The 19,603-nt window shown below is 35.7% G+C and overlaps 1 protein-coding gene across 2 annotated transcripts in view; it reads left to right on the top strand.

Annotated features, from left to right (window-relative positions):
• The first annotated feature begins 1,253 nt into the window (after window positions 1-1,253).
• Window positions 1,254-19,603, top strand: part of LOC145985432 (serine/threonine-protein kinase DCLK1-like) — a 201,284-nt gene continuing 182,934 nt past the window's right edge. The window contains exon 1 of one of the 2 annotated variants that reach the window (XM_083119461.1): window positions 1,254-1,270. The gene's annotated coding sequence lies outside the window, so the exon portion shown is untranslated. Of the gene's footprint in view, window positions 1,271-12,054; window positions 12,219-19,603 lie in introns of those variants that run through there. The other variant, XM_083119459.1, reaches the window with a different exon arrangement.

Below are 19,603 nucleotides of genomic sequence, written 5' to 3'. Positions count from 1 at the left end.
TGCATACAGTAGTAAGATATACTGTTGGCAATATGTAAGTACTAGTTTAAACAAGTTAGCACTACATTTACTTCTAACCGCGATGCAGCATGGGTAATAATAATCACAACCTAGCATATCACTATTCGGAAGAAAGAGATTATTACAATTGAATTACGCCATTCATTTCTCAAATATGAGGCCCACTTGCCAATCACACATCTTCATCAGGTTAATGGTATACCTTAATTTTAACAACTTGTAAATATAATTTAAGAAAGATTTAAACATTTTTTTAAAATTACAGATATGTAGAATTTGTACCTGTAAGATGTGTTATTTAGATATACATGACTCATTTTAATAAATTTGAAATTGGATGTAATATATCGTATTAAATTATAATTTACGCCAGAGTTCATTGAACAAAATTTATTTCTCCTCATAGTTTTCTAAATAGCCAATTGGAGATAACTAAAGTTTTATCAATATTATTTTATCGACATTTCACCATCGTGAGGAAGTTGGGGAGCTATGAATGAGTAGCGTAAGCCGGTCATGGAAACCTACAACGACGATTGGGGGTTCGTCGTGCTGACCACATGTCACCCCGGAGCTGGTTGGATGATCGCCCACATCTGCTGAGGTATGTGTGGGTGAGTCAGTAGGTAGGCCCTCACACTCACGAGTGTTGCGCCATGGGTTATTATTACTATTGTTATTTGTTATTATTTATTAGTGATATTCATATACGTAAGTATGTAACCACTTTATAGCTGCGGTAACAGTAAAAAATAAAGAAAAGAGAAAGTTGGTTTGAAATTAAGCTAAAAATTGTGATGATTATATCCCTGTGTAGAATTTTGGCTTCTCTCTCGCTGAAAGTAAGAAAGGTTTGTTTAATGTAAAGGCCGATAGATGGCACAGTACAGGTATTACGTCATTCAGTCTACCGATTGAGTGCAGGAATTCTGAATCACTTCACACCACATCCAGCTGACACACTTTCAACTCATAATCGAACAAGACACCCGACGTGACAGAAGAGGTTTGATTGATTGATTGATATGTTGTTTTAAGTCCACTTTATGCACAGTTAGGCTAATCGGGACTGGACCTACAGTTTAAAGTGGGATCCGAACCACTTGTGCCTCCACCGGGTATCGAACCCGGGACCCCTTGATTACAAGGCGACGACGCTACCACTGCGCCATCGCGGAGGCCCGTGACAGAAGAGGTCAACAATGGATTGGAATTAGTCGCACGTAGTGGTGAAGGTTTAATTTATTTCGTAGATAATTGGTTTAACATTATTTTGTTTAGTTTTTGTAGAATTAGTAGTATTACATTAATTTTATTTGTTGACCTTACCCGATATTTGTTGACCTTACCCGAGTGATCGTCATTACAGACAAATGGGAAGGGAAATTAACATAGAAGTAATAATTGATACTCCCTTATGCAATCAAGTACAATATGGATGAATAATGATTTAAAATATTCAGCAAAGAGAGAGAGAGAGTCAAGTGTTATTTAGAAACAAAAGATTATCCTTGTTAAATGAATGTTCATTATGATTAAAAAATGCATTAATATAATCATTGTGGTTATAATTATTTAATGACAGTTTATATATATAACTTCTAATACATTTGTTAAACTTGTTAAATAAACTGTCCAAACTTATCCAGTGAATTTCATATTTGACGCAATTAATTAATATACTTGATAACTTAGTGTATCACGTACCTTTGCTATCTTTCAGCTGTACAATCGGAAGGGTATTACGCATCCCAATTAAAACAAATAATCTTTAGATGTTATTCCGAACCAGATCAAGAAAGAAGGGTCTATACAAGTTAGAGCATGGTTTGATGAAACTAAGTCGAAGTAATATTCATTATCAGAGTGCGAAATCATATAAGACTGGTGGGGGGAAAGATCTTAATCTACAACCCCCCCTCCCCACAAACATACATATAAATTATACGATATACATATTTATAATGTTATTGAAAGTAAACAAAAATACTAAATTAAAAATATATTATTAATAATTACCCAAAAATAAATAAATTTGTTACTTTTAAATATATCAGATATTATAAAGTAGCAAACTACATCCATTACTAACTGGTTAAAGATGTTAATAAATTATGAAATAGTTGAAGTGGTTTTATTATGTGTAAGTTTTTATTAAGTTTTTGCTTGATGTTAATATAAACCAATTAGATTTCATAGTTATTATTATTTTGCATTCTTGTTTTTACTTTTATTGTGTGTATTGATGGAGATTTGTTAATGATCTCTTGGGAGAGAAAAGCATTGAACACTCATAACTACACTAATTTGTGTATGTATTGGATATTATTTTTAGTACAGTGTATGTGAAATTAAAAGTAATTGTATATCTTTTGTTTGTTGTAACAAAAGCTCCCCCACCGAAAATTTTTGGTGGGAGGATTTTTGAGGCCAACACTGTTGGTGTGGAGGAAATCCCCCCAGAATTTCCCACCCTGATTATTATAATTATTAGCACTGGTATAAGAATAATGGCATAGTTTCAAACAAGTAATCCATTTGATACGTTAAGTCACATAGAGGTTCCTGATTGGCAACCCGGGATACGACCTCAAATGTCGTCCATATTTCAAAGACCATTTGCAGTAGGGGAAGATCCATTAGATTTCATTCAACACAGTGGCGTAGCGCAGTTCTCTGGGGCCGCCCTGCAAGTAAAATATTGGGGACCACCCCTCAGTGCAAAAAATAAACATCAAGATGATGCAACTGAATTAATTTTAACCTTTCTTTCCATTTGTTGTCATCGATTTAGGCTATATATCGGTTTAGTAGTTTGTCGAAACTAAATCAGGGTGGTCTGAATCTCTGATAAATAATTACATATAATACACATATATTTTAAAAAAAATACTGTTTGGGGAAATTGTTTAGAAGAGTAAACACCTACTTTGGACTTAGAGGTGGATAAACCTTCAGCTAAAAAGTCATCCTCTGGCTATGCCAGACCAAGATTGAACGTAAAAGCCGTTCACATTAAGCTTCTGATACTAATGGTGAGTTATATATTCAAGCAAACTTATAATTTCAGTTACGGGGGTTGAACTGGACTTCTACATTGTCAATGGTGACCTAATATCTTCGGGTCAATTGCAATCTGCTGCTAAGAAATAAGAGGCGGACTCAAATCTTGAGAAAGAGAAAATTAAGCAACGACTGGATTTTATTCACTGAAAATTTGTCACTCAATGAAATGCCGATTGGAGTGAATGGATCACTTCGAGCACTGTATACGTTGTATACCCTGCGTGGTGGAATTGGGGCTACTGGACCTAAGGGCAAAGGGAAAATTGCCTCTGGGCTCAACATCCCGAGTTTGTGGTCCCCTTTGAAGTAAAACATAATAGGTGTGATCGTTGTGGAAATTTATATCAGATGTTATTTCAATCTCATACTGAGGATTGAGTGGGAGAATATTTGGTGTGAAGTTACATTTTAAATATCAAGTAAAATTACTGGTAATAAAAAGGTCATACATTATCAAGTTTGTTTCTTTAGGTATTGTGTAACAATAAGGCATCGACCGGTTGAGCAACTGAATCTCTCTACTTTATTCATAACTGTACTACACTACACTACTATTTCGAAAACCACGTAGCTATAAAGGTATGAGATTGAGAGAAGTTTCCTATCGATTGCCATCTATGAGCAAGTAACTTGATTCTGAATTTCGGAGGAAACCCATAATGTCAAGTTGCCCGGGCTCTTCTGGCTGAGACAACACACCACTGCTTATTATCGCAGACGTCGTCATATGACATGTTACTGTGAAACAACTTTCTGTTTCGTAAATCCATTTTTTTTAAATAAGCGACACTAACTGCTGAATTTCTGTATGTAAAATTTCAGGATCACAGAGAGAGAACATAGCGGGGCCCGTACAGCTCGGGACCGCCCCGGTTTGCGGGGGTTGCGGAGGAGGCTACGCCAATAATTCAACAAGCAGAATGTTACAATAAGGAAACTCAAGTGAAAACTGTAACTGATCTAATAGATCTCTGGCAGGATAATGCGAGCAGTAAGCCTCTGATAGTTAATCGTGAAAGTCCTGCACTAGGAAATATGCCGTGTATATTCGAAGGAAATACATTGCAAAAGGTGTCAAATAAAATAGCTCACGACACATTGAATAATATGATAATAAATCTTCCGTTAATGCAAATCTAAACGCCAGGTCAATATTTGTATTTCTCTTTAAATTACAACAAGTTATTGACTTGAAACTATTTCGATTACGTAATGTACTCATTGCAGTAATGCCGAAGGTAAATAAATCATCAATTTTGTCTGATCAAAATACAGCGTTGCAATTTATGTGTAAAATTTCGCAAAATGCTTTTGATTTCGTCTTTCAGGGATGGGAAGTCTTCAAAAACTGTGCTGATTTCATTCATTCTTTCTTTTATTTTGAACCTAACAGTGTTTAAACCGTGTTTTGTTCACGATTTTTGTGCAGATAATATTGTGATGGTAAACGTGACTTTACCGCTGGCAGAACAGAGTTCTTCGAAACTACATCAGATGGCGCATATTTACAGGCAAGGAAAATTTCACAGACTTGAGAAGTGTGCCATCTGTCGCAAGAACAGCTAACTACTTAGTCGCACAGCTGTTCATTCTGTAACTCAAAGTTCCCGTCATAGATGGCAGAACATTCGCTAGCGTGTTTATCAGTGTTTCTAACCTAGAACGATAACCCTGCATTTCGTGACTAAAGGACTCGTTTCACCCTGCTTGAGTCCATTTTCATTGTTTCTTAACCTCTTAATGGGCCTGGTCAAAGAAACTATTATAGGTGGCAGCCCCCCTGTTGTGTCCCCACGCTTTTGATGGACAATTTGTTCTCCCATTTAAATGCATGGTGAATTTGATGCTGAATGTGCTGCTATTACATTAAATTACAAGTTAAATTTCATCTTAACCTCAGAAATTATGTCTGAACATAATAGGTAAAACAGTGATGTGAAACTAAGAATTTTAATAAGACGATCGTCAACAACAGAAAAGATATCGGAACTCACAAAAAGCTTTAAAATTTGCACAGCACCTGTTTACGTCACTTGCAATTTTCACAATTTAAGTGCATTATTCTTGTGAATCTGGTAAAGAATAATACATAATAATTCCACGCGACTGTACTTTTATTTTTATAGTTGTTATTAATAAGAACTGACTCCTTTTTTTTTTTTTTTTTTACGTGATATCATACATTTCCTCATGTGTAGTAAATATGGTTCTCTATTTTATACATACACATTTATCGGGAAGAATAGTTATTACAAAAATATTTTATATTACGTTTCATGTCTCTCAACCTCTAGGGATTTCTTATTTACAGGAATTATAATTTTAAAATTGTTGTAACCCAAAACAAAAAGAACGAAAATACGGGGGAAAATATCTGCTTAATGCAAATAAAACGTATGTTAATATTAACCCTAGCAATACCAAGTGGGGCCTCTCAGGCCCACTGATTAATTTTTTGCATATTACATGTATATCCATCAATGTAGAAATTCATAAAAAAGATAGTAATTGTTCTTTGCAATATTTAGAATCACATCGCTTGATTTCTCCCAAAAACGTTCATTAAAAAGTTACTTTATTTCGTTGATATTGTTTATGGGCCTCAAAGGCCCACCCCTTGGTAATTCTAAGGAAAGATTTCGCAATGATATTTTAAAGGTATTTCAATATATGAGAGGATATATTCAATTGCTAAACTATAGTAACAACTTGAAATAATGAACGTATGGGTAGTAGAAAAAGAAAAAAAATATAACTTTGTTAGAATTTTGCACAGTTTAACCAATTGTTCCAAGTACATATCAACATTGTAATTGAAGAAAAATAATAAATGTTAGTGATTTACTATAATTACTTAAAAATCAATGTGTAATTTATCTTTCATGTATAATCCATAACAAAACATGAAAGTAGTGTCTAATTAGTTAACTTATGTGTACAAATGACAGAAAACACACGTCAGTCCAGTTCAATTGAACTTTCATTCATGGGCCTCTGTGTAACAAAAAATACCTTGGCATTGCTATGGTTAAGTTATCGGATATGGCATAATGTATAATAATAAATATCATGCGCCTATCCACTTAATACATTTTTTCTTTGTAATTTGTTGTTTCTCAGACTCCTACTCTCGCCGTTGAATTACACATACTCGCAAGTCGCAACAAGAGGAAACATAAAAGCGTAGTGTAAAGATCTAAATTTTTGTATTATAGACCCGTGGCAGCTATGGACGACAAAATTACGTCAAGTTTAGTGCTCCTTGTTCATAAACATACTATATTTAGCCCGTCTGAGCTTATCTGCCGTTGCGCTTTAACATATTAATGCTTAGGTTCAGGAGAATGTATTTTTCGGAAACTTATGACTTTCTTCATAATCTTAAAGGTTTGCTAAATACATTTTTGTTATCGATTTACATGAGAAATTCTTACCTTCGTTGAAAATAACGTTTGAATAGCCATACTATCGCGCTGCAATATAAAGCTTAGGGCAACCAGATGACGAACGAAATTCTTTAGGGACACAACAGTGGTGGCGCCTCTAGCGGAAAAGTTTGGCAATAAACAGCCCCATTGCAAAGATACATATTTGTTGAAATAGTAATAATGTTTGGACCAGGGGGTTCAAGAGCATCCACAGGGACATTCGCAGGTTTCATTTATGCACCTATAGTAATAGGAAAAATTGCCTTCGTTCAATTTTACATGTTTTCCTTTTTCTGTTCTTTTTTCTCGTATCTTTATTTTACCGTTTTGTCATTTTCCTCAGATTTATTATCTGCATTTCTTCCGTACTTCCTCTTAGTGTTCATTTCTTTGTCTATGTGAATAGTTTTAGGTTTAAATTTTTGCTTATATTTTACTTCGCTTATTTGTACCACTATTGGTTAATTTGCGAAGATGGATGAAATTTGATGAATTAACACTCGCAGACAACCATGCCCACGCCGGGATTCGAACCCGGGACCCTTCGCGTCGTAGCGCGACGTGCTAACAACTCCGACACGGGGGCCGACTATAGCTATGAGAATAGTTAAATATCTCATATAGGAAGAAGCATGCACTCATATTACTCCACATAAAAACACCATTTATAACGCATCATACACCGACACGGCAGCAGGTAGCAGAGAGGAACAAATTACGGTCATCTCTAGCGGAAATATCTCCTTTAGATAATTAGCATAAAACTCAAGAGCTGGCTCAACAAAAAAGATAACTCTCAATTCTCACCTATATAGTTAAGCGATTGTTAAAGCAAGCTTGATTTCTTTCCTTGTATTTTGCAATAATTTACATATCATATTGATTGTATTTATGCTTGACTAAACACTAAAGTGATTTTGTTTATATTGTGTTACGTACCCAATAGGACCAAATAATGTAAATAGTTTGCCAAAGAAGAATAGAGATGGCAGCACCAGGCGTGCAAGGTTAAGAATTGGCATAATATATGTGAATAATTTTATAAATAAGAACAAAGCAAATTGGAAAGATGAAAAACAATAGAATATATTATAAGAAGACAAAGAATAAATATGAAAGAAGTAAATTAATATATATATTGTATAAATCAAATCAGTGATCACATGTAAGTTAATATGAAAATTAAGGAAGTCAAAGCACTGATACAAGTTTGTGTCTTTGAACAGATATCGCATCTGTATGATTGATTTACCAATCCTATAGGGGAAATTTTGTTTACATCAGTGGCGAGCGCGTTCTGATCGACGCCCCACAGCCCCTTTTGGTTGCGCGGTTTAACCGTAGCACCTACTTGGATGCGCATGTCAATCGGCTGCACCAAGTATACACTCTGTTGTACCTAGTTAGTGGTGGCGCGTTCCGATCGCAGCCCCAAGGGAGGATATTAGTATTATTCCCAAAGTTTAAAGGGAAAAGGGTAAAGGAATTCGTTAAATAGTCAAAACATAAATAAATTGAAATCCAGAGGGAAGTTCACAAAGAAGATAAGAAGGAAGTCCAGATCCAGAACGAGGGAAGTCCAGATCCTTCATATTGAGAAGGAAGTCCAGATCCAGACCATCCATTAAGAAGGAAGTCCAGATCCAGATCTGTCCATAACGAAGGAAGTCAGGATAGAAGAATATTCAAATATAGAAAATAAATAATAAAAATCATATTGAGATGAAAATTGACTGTAAACAAGAAAATTATAGAAGAAAGTAGCTTCTCATGTAAATATTCTTACTCCATGTATCATGTGTTTAAATAATATATTCGTTTAAACGTCTCCATTGGAAGGCATCCTGTCTGGTTTCGTTGTCTACAAAGAACCCTGCCCTGTAGATAAGATAGTTGAGTTTCAAGATTAAGGTTTATGTACCTTTGCACCAAATGAAGGTAGCAGTATTACTTGATTCAGCTTACATATTTGGTCTCTTCTATTGTGTTATGTTTAGAGCCCGAATTTTAGGCAAAATGCCTATTCGTTTCCGACGCTGGTAGCAAAAATTGAACCCAAAAGTACACCGATCCGAAGGTTCCTAACATTCTGAACAATACTTTATGTTGCCTTTTTTTTTTTTTTTGTTTTTTTTGTTTTGCCAATTTCACCTTACGCTGCCTTATTCAAACATTTTTGCCTTTTTTGCCTGTTTTGTCATTCCGACAAGGCATTATGTTGCCTTTCTTTGCCTATTTAACGTTACGCTGACTTATTCAATCATTTTTGCCTGTTTTGTCATTCCGACAAGGCATTATGTTGCCTTTTTTTGCGTATTTCACCTTACGCTGCCCTTTTTAAACATTTTTGCCTCTTTTGTCATTCCGACAAGGCATTTTTTTAAATTATATTTCTCTTCTATTTGATTTCGTTTTTCAATAACCCTTGTTATTCAAATTATTATTTTTAAATACATTTTTAAAGATTTATGAAGAATTTAATACCTTCTCTTCAATTTTTAATGCCTCTTCTTCAATTTTCACTGCCTGTTTCTGAAACTTGACTGCCTTTCTTTCAATTTTTCGTTGCCTTTTTGCCTGCCATTTTTAATACTTTTCAGTGCCTGAACATCCGGGCTTTAGGTAATACGTAAAGGCTGCCCGTATAGGTGGGTGCGGAGTTTGAACCACACAATATACGCAGGGCTTAAAACCAAAATCATTCAAGTTCTGGAAATATCAAGAGAAATTTGTTCCTTCGTCTGAAGCAGGTATTCTGTATAATCACAATATATATTATTATAATTATAATAATTAATTAATTAATATATTGCGTATTAATACCTAATAGTAATAAGCAGAACGTCTTGAAGCTACTAGAAAACTCTTAAAACCAAGAGCCTAATACAAGTTTCTAGACAATTATGGTGGTACAGTCGTTAGTGTTGTGAAATTTGTTTATTCGACCTTCATTGGAAGAATGGCAATTATTCCACGAAACATAGCTTACTGACCAACTCCAGTGTGAACTGTTCGAGTATGTGCAGAAACATACGTGTTTCACATATTCTCAATAAAATAGGTTCAACTGGTGCATGGCAGTGCACGATATGAAAGCTTAAGTTCCGATCGCACCTTGCAGTGCATAATGTGTAGGAGGAGCGAACTGCCGACCTCTGCAGCCGCGGATCCACGGGGAGAGCAATAGGGGCGATCACCTCCCTGTTTTTTTAAAAATACATAATGCCTAATTTATTGCAGACTCAAATTCCCTTTTATCACCAAGTTTAACAGGCTTGAGCATATTTTTTTAAAGCTTGATTTAAGTCCATTGTAAGCTAATCTTAACTGGATCTACAGTTTAAATTTGGATCAGAGCGATTTCCAATATGCATAAATAGGGAATCGAATCCGAGACCCCTTGTTTTTGTTTTCTTTGTTTATTCACTTTCCTCCTCGTATATTTTTGATTCACACTATAATATTTGAATACAATTTTTATGTCATTTTTGAAATGTTTCATTATGTCTAAGGTAATGCACGACGTGAATAAAAATCAGATAATTTGCTAGATTGAAAGCATCGGTATTCTATCAATTCGTAATAAACCGTTAACAAACAATTAATTTTTTATCTGATGCGGACCCCTCCCCCCCCCGACCCGCGGGGCCTCGAGTGAGGCTAACTTTTGATGTAATACAATATTTATAGATTTACCAAGTTCATGTTCAGTTCGTAACTTCTTTTACATCCATTAATATTTTGTAAAGGTCAACAAGGCTCTAGTCTTCTGTGCACCTCTGCTGTCATGGTGGATTCTAGTTTTTGACTACTTCGCTTTGGAACAAGATTACAACTCCATGTTTGACCTGTGTAGACTTCATATATTCTACGTATATTTCTTCTTACTGTGCACATTTTAATGGGCACTATTAAAAAAAAACAAAAAAAAACGCGTTAGGTACATTCTGTCATGTTTCCCGCGCTTGCCAATCGGTGGCATTTCTAGCAGATACCACGTGGCGTTGCCGCTGTAGATAGTGTGAACCCCTGCGTTAGGGGAAGCCGAGATCAGGTTGTGCATAGCATAAGATACGCGGGAATACACAAATTCAACACCATACTAATCAGCACCACACTTATAAAACAAGCTTTTTGGAGACACAAACAAAGCACGTGGGAATTAGAGCACAACGTGGCAACAGCGCATACGTAAGCGCCTCTATTCTAGCTCCCATTCGCTCCTCGCTGCTCAGTAGAAGACTTTTCCCTCGTTTCTCATTGGAGCAGAAATGTCGAGCGATCGCTAGCGCGGGAAACATGACAGGTTGTAACAAACGAGGCATAATACACTCGCAATAATAATAATAATAATACATTTCTTTATTAAGCGGGCGAGACATATTATACGCAGGAGCTCATTGCCATTTATGTGGAATGGGTAGCAACTCGGTCAAAATAACACATTGTAGTGGTTAGCTTGGCAATACTATTTGTGTACATTTCGCACAAGTCATTGGAAAGAGCTAAATTGATTGAATTTCTGTATCAATGCTCCATTTCCAAAAGTAATTCTTATTCTGCATAATTATATACTACTTACGATTCTCCATTTGTTGGAGAATAGTCGCCACAACTCACTAAAAACTATAAATTACACAAAATTACGGAGCACAGAAAAGCTACACCAGCGAAGGTTTCCGATTAAATTAGCCAACATAAATAATTATATGCTGCAATAATAAATAAAATTAATTTTTGCTCTATCTTGCTAATTTAAGGATTGAGCGCAAACGCGTGACGTAACATTCCCCATAACACGAACACATACACATACATACCAAATACGAAAAAAAATCTTCATTTCATAGTACAAGTTTTCTCTTTGATCCCTATCCTGTATTTGTGCTATAATTGTTCTGTCATAATCCCGTTTTGCTCTTTGACGCAGTTGTGAATTTACATTGTTTGATATAAAGTAATAGTTTTACTTCGCTATTAAAGATTATTATTATTATTATTATTATTATTATTATTATTATAAACAAATAGTGCACATTGGATAAGGTTAAATGGACACTTTGATAGGTAAAACAAATTATATTGAACACACCCAGTTTTTTAAAAAATTAAATATAATGAACACGATTTTAGTGTGACTGTTTAGATTTCAGTAATTTTTGACATTTTTAAGTATGTCAAAAAAATCCATAATGTCAGGGAAAATCAAATTAGTTACTTAATTGGACGCACCAGCGCCCTCTTAAACGCGTAATAAACCGAAACCAAACAATTATTTTCATTTGGGGCGGGTTCCCCTGAATTAAGGGGCCTTGGGCAAGTGCCCGAGTTGCCCCTTCCTCCCTGCTACCCTTTTCTTGGAGGTTGGACACGCCACTATAATGTTAAAATTAATGTCTAACTTGTGAGAAAGTCCCATTGTTTTTAGTTATGTGGAATGTGGGACTATAACCTGCAAGATATTCACCGTTGTGTGTTGGTTCTGTAAGGTCAATGACAAAAAGTACAAGATTTGGATCATTTCCTGTTCCAGTAGTTAGAGTCACTGTGAGTGGGAAGCAGGCGTGAGGTGCATTGTCAGTCGGTGGAGTAGAAACAAAGCAGGAGTAACATTAAATTCGGAAAATAGAAGATTAAAGTGATCTGATATATACTAGTGTTTGTCGGACGTTGTAAAGTACCGTATCACCTAGTTTTGCAAAGGTACGTTATTTGATTTACTATTTATTTTTATATGCAATTTCGTTCGTAAATTTTTGGTTCTTTTGTAGTATTGTAGTGATGTCTTTAGTGTGTCAAGAGTTGAGTTTATGAAATAAGAAGAAATGTCAGACTTGTTTTTGTTTATGAGAGTAATAATTTGATTATCCTGGTAATTATGTATTAGTAAAAAGAGGATGCGTATACTTGGCATAACTATAAATCATTTTCTTGCCTAAACTGCAAGTGAATCTCATACTTGTGAAGTTTTTTTATGTGATAAATATCACATCGTTTGTGCAGAATTATGATAACGTTACACACGCCAGCATTTCAGAATACAACTACTACATAATTTTATGCTGACAAAGTTTAATATGTAACTGCTCTTTTTGCATATGGCATAGCTTGGCTTGAAATCCTCACATTATAGGATAATGTTTTTGTTTATATGCTGGTGCAAAGCTGTAAGTTAGGCTGGTGCAATTGTTCATCCACTCCAAAATAGGACAACATGCATCTTAATTTATTCCCATGCCTCTTTACAAGTCAATTTTGCTGAAGTAAGAATTCAACAACTGTGCAAGTATTTTGGTGTATCTAATACATTTTTTTTAAAAGTAATTTATTTCCCATGAATGATTGGCAGATTTTGCATGAGATATGTATGTATTGAAAAGTCATTTGTAATTGTTAGGGACATAGGCTTTATTTATAAAAGAAGAAGCCATAGTGTATGAGCTTGTGAAAATCTTAAAAAGAAAATTATTTCTTCATAACATGATGTAGAACTTTTTAAATGAGAAAAAATGTTTTACAATTACTCCATTCGCATGTTTCCATTGACAGAAATTCATCTAGCATTTTCTGTGTACAGTAATTAAAACATAGAACATCAGATTTAGTTGCATCATATTAAAAGTGTGTCATCACCTTATCTCATCCTTTGGTAAACCTTTGATTACAGCCATAAAAGGAAATTTACATGACTAGACCATTAAGAGTAACTGACTGAAATGTTCACAATTCTTAATTTTGCATGCTGTGCAAATTGAGGTAAGAATGCAACGTGGTGTTACAAAAATAGAATCCAATGCAATGCCATAATTAGAATAAAACTTATCTTTCTTTCTCCAAGATCAAGTCTCATCCTTAGAAAATCTGTTTAACATCAACATTTTATCTCCATTACCATTGTTGTAAACTCATATGAAATAATGTAAGGTCACATGCACAGTTTTTATAAATAGTATCCTTTTTTTTAATCCAACGCTTTGATCAACATGTGATGCCTGAAATGTTGGATGGATGGGAAAAAAAGGAGATATTGTTCATTAGTACATATACCGTTGTAGTGTTTATTGTAGATTGACCATGGTCGAACTCAAAATACACAAAGCTTGCATTGCAATGTAAAGTGCCCCACTTAATGATGTGTTGCTTAAGAAAATATATTCCCCCAATAATATAATTCTAAACACGACACAAGATACGTATTGCCAGGTCCTTGACACAAGTATGTGTGGTAGCCTTCGTGCTGGAGTGGTGTGCACCCTCCCCAACACCCCTCTAAGAATGACCTTGCACATCCTTGGATGGAAAATTCTAGATGGTGGAATGGTCAGCACAATATGCTGCAAAGCCAGAGGTTGCAGGTTCAAAACCATGTTTGCTTGAGTTTATCCACTTTATCCACAGACAGGCTAATCGAAACTGAATCTAGAGTGGCATCCAAACCATATATCCACTGGATATCGGACCTACGAGGTTTGAAACCTATCAACATGGATGTATCGTCCTGTTTATCCCATTATCTGTTTGATATGTTCAACATTCATCCACATTGCAGGGATTAACCCAAGACAGAAAAGCAAGGTAAAATCGTAAAATTGTATACTTCACGAGATTTTTAATCTTCCTAATTAAGAATGAAATTCTCCATAACTCTAATGGAATAGACTATATGAATAATGATGGTTGAATTCCATCTGTGAAGTGTGTAGTATAGTGAATTTCAACTTTAATGATATTATGCTGTGACAAATGTTTAATATTTAGTGACCTCATCCACTGGATTGCTGGGTACTAACACTATCATCGAACATGCTCATGTGCTTGTTCTGTCATGTGAATTCTCTACTTGTATACATGCACATGCTATGGAGAGATACCGAAAACGTACTTAGTCTTCCTTACATACCAATAGGCTATAGTTTTGTTTATTTAAGTTGTTTTAGGTCCACTTTATGCACAGGAAGGCTAATTGGGACTGGACCTACAGTTTAAAGTGGAATTTGAACCACTATGTGCTTCCACCCAGATATTGAATCGGGACTTCTTGATTACAAAACAACAGTATTACCACTATGCCATCAGGGAGGCCCGATAGGCTCTATGTTTTACACAGACTAGCCATTCATCAGCCATGGTTTAAGCAATGGACTATTGCTGCTATCTTGGTGACATTTAACGTTATGCTCAATTCTGCATTTTCTTTTTCCTCAAGGAAAAAAATCTTAAATTTACAGGCATGTAAAACCATATACTTAGTTCATTTTACTTTCTGTGAAATAATATTCCCCAACGAAAATGCTAATGTGGGTAGGTTAGGCAGGTTCATTTATGTTGCCATAGAATTTCTCCACTCTCTTCTTCTGCGTTAAGTATATTTTTTTTAATCTGAAGAAATGACATGTCTAGGTTAGGCAGGTGTGATTTGATTGCTTTAGTGTTTTTGTACTGTTTTTCCTTATTACACATAGGCTATATAAAATATTTGTTTAACCTGAAAACTCAATTTTAGAAGCCAACATTTACAAGAATCATGTCTTCCTCAACCTGATTTACAGAATAGAATTGTGCGCATTTACTGCTTCCCCAAATGAAATTGTATTCTTTCTAAAAACTTCTAACATTATTTTGTACTCGTTTTAAAATTTGGAAACTTGATAGGGCAATGGAATCTGTTCCCTTTGAAACACTGATGTAATCGACTAGGCGAGAAGTATATGTTACCTAATGACTTGCCACATACAGGAGATGTATGGTGTAGAAGTAAGTGAAGAATGAACTGACAGAGACCATTCCACACTGGTAGAACAGCACAAGTGAACAATTAGATGAAACCCAGTTGGTGAAACAATGGCATAGTATGCAAGAGACTCGAATTTTGATTCCTAATCGAGCCTGAGCTTTTCACTTACATTTATGTGTAGTACATCTCCTGTATGTGCCAAATCATAAGATAATACTCAGTCATATTTTAGGTTTTAGGGAAGGATCTCGAATTCTCATTTCCCTGTATGACACAACCACCCTTTGCATATTATATTAGTTCGCCAGCCAGCTCATATATCATCCATCGTATTACCATTGATTGATTTGGTTTATTTTACTTTGCTTTTCTGTCACTTTTGGCTAATCGCAATGATGAGAATGAGCAATGATATGTTGAAATTGATGAAGGACAGTCACAAAGAGCACCCATGTCCAGGTTGGGATTTGAAATTAAGCTTTGTGCTTTAAAGGTAGGTTTTCTTTGGGTATGCATATTTATGTATTACCAGTCAGTAAACTAAACTATTGCCTTGCAGTTCTAAGTACCTTAGAAGATTGATTTTAATATAGGTTATTAAATCGAATGGTAACATCGTATCTTGGTATTATACAGACTACCTCATTTCAGACCATCTGTTTTCTGGGAAAGCAAAAGAAACACTTATGGACATAATAGGAACACTGTATTTGAAAGTTTACAATATATAAATCGTACAATTAGCATTTTGTTAATTGCGATTTCTAAAAGTTAGCTATATCACTAAGAAGCTCTTGAAAGCGTCGACACCGGATGCAGCCACCACCAATCGCCACATGTATTCTGCCAAATGCGATTCCAGATGATGACGAGCTGTCCCCCTCATTGGCATTTTGCTGACCTTCACATTTGTTCTACCTTCTGAGTAGTCCGTATAATTCTAAAGTACCGATAACATTTACATGTAATTTAGACACACTTGTATGTTTACATTCTAAAAAAAAAACAACTGACACACAAAATGAGCTATCAAGCTTGTAACATCCAAAACTTAACCAAACTTCTGTTGCTAAGTTCAAACTTAACCTACCTACAAGTTACTTGTGAATAGCCTGCTGTTGTCTCGGCTCGGCTCGGTTGGTCAGTTGCAAAATGGTGTCCCTTTTTAATCCACACGGCTGCATACTTTTCGGTAGGAAAATTTTATATTTTCATTGAGGGGGATAAAACATCCCTGGCAGTGTTGAAAATAATATTCTTTTGCTGAGGATATTTTTTTTTTGGGGGGGGGGGTAGCATCCATTCTTACATTCATCTTTGGGAAACCTGACAGAGTGTGAGGATCTGATCTACCTTTTGTGTACTGTCGATTCAGGGAAATGGTACTCCTAAAATGAAATAGGAACACCTTGTTATGTTTTTAGATAACCACTTCCCCATGCTCAGAGGAAAAGTGGCTTCGAAAGGTTTTTGAATCTATTGATTGATTTCGTTATTTTAAATCATTTTTGCCACTTTTGGGCAATTGCAACAATGAGAATTAATGCTGATAAGAGGAAATTGATGACAATCACAAGCACCGTCTAGTTCGCTGCACTTTTTGACACTCGGTGCAGTGCAGGTGTATCCAGTGTCAGGGTGGTGCAAGGAAATGGCATTCAACCAACTAGACTGAAAGCGGTGTTCAAGTGCAGAAGATTCAACAAATGCCTATCTGCTGCTTTAAACGGTCATCTGATTAGTTAGTGTACTCACCACATGATCATACACCACACGTAACACCAGTCCGGAAGGTAGTGCAAATGGTGCAGACACCAAATACACTACTTGACTCCAAATCAACGAACTAGATGACTCGGTGTTGCACCGTGTAACCAGCTAGACGCTTCGGTGGAAAGAGAGTCAAAAAGTGCAGCGTACCAGACGGGGTTACAAAGTGATTATACAGTGTGCTACAACGTCAGGGGTCCCGGGTTTGAATCCCAGCCTGGGAATAGGTATTTTTTATGAGTATTCCTTCATCAATGTCATCATATCATCACTCATCCTCATCTTTACAGTTAGCAGAAAATCGAAGTAAAATAAACCAAATTAATAAACGTTAAACATGGATGGGACTCAAATTTATAATTGAAAAATGAGTTGTAAGGATGACGTTCTTTGAAGGCACTCAAATGCCAAACTGTCTTCCACATAGTACACAGTGGGCTACATTGTTGCAGACTAACGAGGCACTTGCATCTGGACTCACGGCTAGTATAATCCTCTGTGGGACTTATATATATATTCAAATTCTCTATTGAATTAGAAATTGTAATATGTTGGCAGTGCAATATACACACACTCGCAGATATATAAGTATATATATTCCATAAATATTAATTTTATTATAGGGTTTTCCACCTTTGGTTTTGTTACTACAATAAAGACATTTCTGTCAGATTCCTGGAAATATTCCAGACAAATGAATTTACCAATCTACTTTGTAGTTTGTTCATTTTAACAGATACATTTGTTTCTAATATAACCGGTATATTAATGAAGTTTGGAAAGGGTTGATTGTGTCTTGTTCACACAGAAGGATTGATAAAATACTTTGCCAAAATCATAAGCACATATGTTGCTAGATTTGCCTTTCGTGATGGAAACTAAGATGTTACTGTAAATACACAGAGAGAGATGTACTTCACATATTAGCCTAATGAAAGTGCTGTTGCTAAAGAACATATGGTACTCTTGCTTGAGCATAGCATAGTGCCTCTCTTATGGCATATCGGTAATGTTGTCACCTTGTCAAAGGATCCCAGCTTCACTTTGTGGAGGCACATGGTAGTTCGGATCTCACTTTAAACTGTAGGTCCAATCCCGATTAGCCTCTGTGCATAGAGTGGACTTAAAACAAGAAAACTAGCTAATGTTACTATGCAGACCAAGGATGTTGAGTATTTGCCACTGAATTTTGTCACCAAAGGTTCTGCGGCTTAGCCTGGGTATGGGGTTTCATTGCGTTTGACCCATATTGATATCATCTTGAAATTATTAATTCAATTTAGTGTAAAGTGAATTTAAATCAAACTGTGCAGAATTTTTCAAACTTTGGAAGCTATTGCTTTGTGAAGAGACTTGCACTGTTGATTTAACGTCACTACAATGGCCAGTAGTGTCAAACATGCCACGTGCATCTGGAAGTTAGATCAGTGCCATCTTGTGTTGCATTGCGTATGTACAGGGTAAATTTTAACTAAGCACTTTCAAGGTAATGTTTATTAAGAAATGTTACTTTGTTTCATGGTATCTCCCATCACCATCTGCTGTTCGTTCAAGTTTTTTTTCTCCACCCTGTATGTATGTATGTGTGTGTATTGATAGACTGAACTACACATGGAATGGAAGAGCATGGAAAATCCTGATGGCAGAGGCAGAGTATTTTTCTTCATTCTACCTGGTCGATATGACTGAAATCATATGTTGAAATAAAGGTTGTTTTTTTTCTGGTGTAATGTAATTTTCGGCAGCTTGTCAAGTAACATTTCACTCGATGATTGGTAGTTGGTTCATCGTGTTCCATTGTTGTTAAATGTGACTTTCCAGACCAAAGTCCCAAGTCAGCTGCTATTTATAAGAAATAACTCTCATATTGTGCTCATAATGCTGAGTTAACACTGAAATTTTAGCTATGCAGGATCTCTTGGTGCGGTTTATGGGCTGATGACACTTATCTCTTTCACACATTATTTGTAATGGTTTTAGCTCTTCACTTGTCACACTCACACAGTAACTATTTTATATTCCTAGACCTGATACTTTATGGATGCAGGAACACAAGCCTTCCGGTATCAACCTTGGGCAAGATTAATCCAGTCTTCACCATCCATGCTTTCAAATTTCATTCAGGTCAGCCTCTACATTTTTCCATCTTCGTCTTAACTCTTTTGTAGGTTTGTCACTACTGTGTTTCCCAACAGACAATACACACACCATTTTTCCTTCCATCTCCAACACATATTTTGAATCACTTGTAGCCCCAAATATTTTTTTTTTTTAAATGTTAATTAAGTTCCTCCTGTAGTGACAGTATACGTGGGTATATTTCAGCCTTTTGTTTGTATTAGAGAAGGAGGATATATTTATTTGATGAAAAAAGAAACATCCATTACTTGCATTTATTTCTTAACATTTCCATTAGTGATAGTGTCCTCCCCGATGGCGCAGCGGAAACGTCTTTGCCTTGTAATCAAGGAGTCCCGGACTCGATACCCAGTGGAGGAACACAGTGGTTCGGATACCACTTTAAACTGTAAGTCCAGCCCCGATTAATCCTTACTGTGCATAAAGTGAACTTTAAAACACCAAG

The sequence above is a fragment of the Lepisma saccharinum genome, chromosome 3 (genome assembly GCF_977018435.1).
Source record: "Lepisma saccharinum chromosome 3, izLepSacc3.1, whole genome shotgun sequence".
NCBI classification, from domain to species: domain Eukaryota; kingdom Metazoa; phylum Arthropoda; class Insecta; order Zygentoma; family Lepismatidae; genus Lepisma; species Lepisma saccharinum.
This window is presented reverse-complemented; position numbering and strand designations above follow the sequence as displayed.